Raw genomic sequence first — 4,213 nt, 5'->3', positions numbered from 1 at the left:
GCGAACCGCGGTCGACTACGTGGGAGTCCAGCGACATAGCCATTACGCTAACTGCTGGTTCCCCCCCAGAAAAACACTTTTAAAGTAAGCTTTAAAGAAGAAAAATAAATATATGAGCAATCCTTCTCCTTCTAAGAGATTATTGTGCTCCTAACTACCCTGGTCTAGTTCCTCCCCAGCGACCTCCAGGCTCTAAGCCCTCCCGTCCCAGTAGGTGTGTGGGAGGCCTACCAGCACCCCCAGCCCCCCTCCCCCACCAGAGCCAGTCCGGGTCACCCCAAACTCCCTGTGCACTCTTCCCAGCCAGCCCCCAAACAGCTCCTCCAGAACAAAAAGTTATATTAGCTCCTCTGGGACAGGAAGCTCCTCACGGGATAAGCGCACGTGTGCACACACATGCATAGAAACACACGGTACTCCCCGAGGGCACTCCAAATTAGTGATCACAGTGGGTCTCAGATCATGCCCTGTGGAGAGTGAGAGGGCGGCCTGCTTCTCGCTCCCACGTGTTCCTACATGGGTCTGACAACCTGCTCTGGCCTCGGACTCCTTTCCCTCTAGGGTCTGGGCCCCTCCCAGGTTCCCTTCTCTTAACCCCGGGAGAAAAGTGGGGGTGGGGTGTTGTGCCCCCCCCCACGGGATCAGGCACCACCCCTGTTGACAATCTCTAGACTGGCTCTCAGAGGACCCGAGGGCAGCCTCCCAGCAGGGCCAGCCTCTACAAGGCTTTGTTTGTCCTACATAAATGGTGCCCTGGGGAGGGTCCCCAGGTCCCTGCTGAAGGCAGGGTAGAGACAAATAACTGGGTCCTCCCTTGGCCAGCTCTGTGATGGCTTGGCTGGGCTGAAGGTGTTCTGACGGTGCAATCCACACCTACTACCAGCTAACAAAGGAGCTTATCCCAGCCAGAGTGGGCCTCTCCACTTGGGTCAAAGTCCTTACGAGCAGAACCAGCTTCCCCGAGGGTGGGCAGTGCCCCGTGCCCGTGCCCCGTGGCTGCAGCGCCAGCCCCTGTCCCAGCTCGCCCTCAGCTCTCAGGCCACCTCGGCAGCCCCACACTGCAGAGCCAGGTCCCCGCGCTCAACCCAGCAGTCAGCATCCACCGGTTCTGCCGCTCAGCAAACCCCGGCTGACCCAGAAGCCATCCTGGTTGTAAATCTGCTACCAAAGAACGCGCTTACAGATGAAGAAGCCACGCCAGTGTGGTGCGGTAGCTGAGAGCGCCGACAGGCGGACGAGGCCCAGGCTTATCTGCGCCTGCGCGGGCACCTACCTTTCCTCTGCGTCCTCCGGCTGGCACCTACCAGGATGTTGCCACAGAGATCCTAGTATTTTCTTTCAAGAATTATGTTAATTTTATTTGACCAGAGACAGAGAAAGGGAAAATGAGAAAGCAAGCCACCAGGTCTGGGACTTGAACTGCAGTTGACCATGTGGGAGTCTAGCACCTTAACCACCACACCACCTGCTGCTGAGATCCCGACTTTGTATAGCACTCAAAGTCACAAGGGCAAACACCTCCCTGTGGACAGCAAAGGCGCCCACTCCACTGTCCCCGCCTAACGGGGATCCTGGGGTCCTCACAGCCCTCTAAACACAGAGTGTGCGGCCTGCCCACACTCCACTGCCATCCTCCTGTCGCTGCAGCTTCCAGGTAATCATGCCTTGACCAGGTGCTTTTATTTACGGACCCGCCCTGGACGTGTACAGGCCTGGTCCCGTGCTGCGCTCTGGAGCATGGTCAGGCGAGGAGGGAGACTGGGCCTCTGGACAATTCAGACGGGAAACCACTTTTTTCTGGGCATTGATCTCTTGGGTTGAATATCCAGGAATTTCAAAGCTTGCCAGAGGGCACCTCACTGAACAGGTGAAGAGCGGATCTTCCTGCGTGGCAGCGAGGTGGTCAGGGCACTGAGAGGCCCGGCAGGAGCGGCTTACGGCAGTGACCCCGGCAGCCGGCAGAGCATCGTCAGCCCGAGCAGCAGCGCCTGGGGTGGGGCAAGGAGCCTCCTGGGAATGGTCTATTCGGCTGACATGTTTACACGTGGACGTGCCCGGGGGTTCTCAAGTACGTGCAGCTGTGCACTTGAGGGTTGTGTACTCACTGTGTATTGCCTCAACACCAACTAAATATTTTTAAGGTTATCCCCCCCACCCCCAGTAAGAAATAGAGAGTGACAGAGGCAGAGACAGCTTGCCCTCTAAGGTCACTGCCTCGATCCACCTCCTGCCTCCCGTCCCTAGATCACAGGCCCCCTTCTGGCGAGTTCCGGGAGGTCTCCAGAGCACACCCAGAACCCTCCCACGGGGTCAGCTCTGCAGAGTGCTGCACTGCACCACCAAGTTCCACGAATCAACTGAAGATGATTGAAGTAAGTCTCGAAAATCAAGTTTTCTAATATAGGTACCCCTCAGGGTTCGGTTTCCATTTACAAGCATGAAGTCTCTAAATTAAAGATAATTCGGCTTGGCCCGTGCATCTCCGGGGCCACCCGTGGCCCCACCCGAGCTGCAGTGCTAAACCTTGCAGGGCACAGACCTGGCTTAGAGACTCCCCTGGAGTCTTGAAGCTGTGAGGCCCGCTGCCCGTCCTCCCGGAGCAGCCCCCGTGCTGCCGACTGCGAAGGCTCTGGCTGCTAACTGTGGTCTCCCTTGCAGCACCTCTGGGCCTGGTGCTTGTGGTCCACGATCCCCCCACAGACAGGGGTCAGGAGGTCTGCAGACTGCCGGCAGACGAGCTGAGTTGTGGGGACACGCAGAGCCGGCACCCAGGCCCACACCGGAGGAGCTGGTCCCACAGCTGACACACAGAGCAGGTCTGTCCACCCAGAGGAGGGCCTGCGTCTAAGCCATGGTCGGTCAGACCCCAGGGGACACCTCTGCCTGGCTCGGCTGCCCGGCTAGTCTAGTGACAGGGCAGTACTGTCACTCCCTGCTGCCGCTCCTTACACTTGCCTTCGCAGGTATTTCCGACTCCATTGTGTCTACTGAAACATCTCAAGTTCAGCTCCATTGCTTCCACTTTCAAGGCATTTTAGCGTGCTCTCACAGACCTAAGTAACACAGCGGAACTCGGCGTTAAGGAGCAGTGTGCTTGCCTGCACCGGCTTCCGGATCGTCCCAGAGGGGACACGCTCCGGTGGGACAGAAACCCCGGAACCCACCGACTCGGCTCAGAAGAGCAGAGCCCAGCATGAGCCCGGCAGCCCCCACAGATGTCTCTGTGATGACCAGGACTGGAGAGCTTTGGGGTCTGCAGACCTGAAGCTCCTCCCGTCTGTCTTCTTGGCACCGCCTGCCCCACCCTGCCCCGTCCCAGGACACCCAGCTCTGCTGACATGGCCTGGATCCAGCAAGCAGCTCAGCAGGATGGGAACGGGCAGAGAAATGGGCCCCCCAAGTGCCCGGCTGCCACTTTCCCACTCTGACTGACCCATGGCTCCTCATGGGCATGACCTTGTCACTTACAGATATTCACCCAGGTCTCCTTCAGCCTTGGGGGGTGGCGAGCACGTACTCAGTGCAAAATCTTTTTTTTTGAGAGATCTCTTTTAGAAACTTAGGTGATGGGGACCGGCAGTTAGCGTAATGGCTATGTCGCTGCACTCCCATGTAGTCAAACGTGGTTCGAGTCCCGGACCTAGTGGTTTAAACTCACGCCAGGCGCATGTGCGTGCATGCCCAAGATCCCGAGAGGAGAATGGAGGAGAAGGGATTGCGGTGTGGCCATCCCCCCTGGGGGGTGATTTCTCGCTTTCTGTGTCTCTGTCTCGCTCTGTCTTTCTGGCCAGTGCATGCACCCTATAGCAAAATCCTCTCCAAAAAAAACCCTTAGGAGATGAAAAACTGCTCCTCCCGCGACCACTTCCCCCTTCCTCCCATTTCCGGGAATGCCCTTGAGCGACACGGGGACCAGCATCCTCAGTAAGCATCTGGTTTCTGAGGGTGGCAAAGGGTGTTGGCAACAAGGTTGGCGTGCTAGGGGTGGGAAGGGAGGTGTGAGGCCACAGGGACCAAAGGAGAGGACCCTCAGGGGACACTGTCAGATAGACCAGGCTTTAGAGAGAGCTGCGGTCTCTGCCATCTGGCCGAAGGAATTGTGTGACTCCATTCCGGAGAGGTTTCAGTTTCTTGTAAATTTCACGGGCTAGGCCTGAAACACCTAAGTGGTAGCTTTTGTTTTCTAATGAGCTGGTGGGGAGCCGGGGGGGGG

Source organism: Tupaia chinensis, unplaced genomic scaffold (assembly GCF_000334495.1).
Source record: "Tupaia chinensis unplaced genomic scaffold, TupChi_1.0 Scaffold000198_1, whole genome shotgun sequence".
Lineage (NCBI taxonomy): Eukaryota > Metazoa > Chordata > Mammalia > Scandentia > Tupaiidae > Tupaia > Tupaia belangeri.
Note: the sequence above shows the minus strand (reverse complement) of the source record.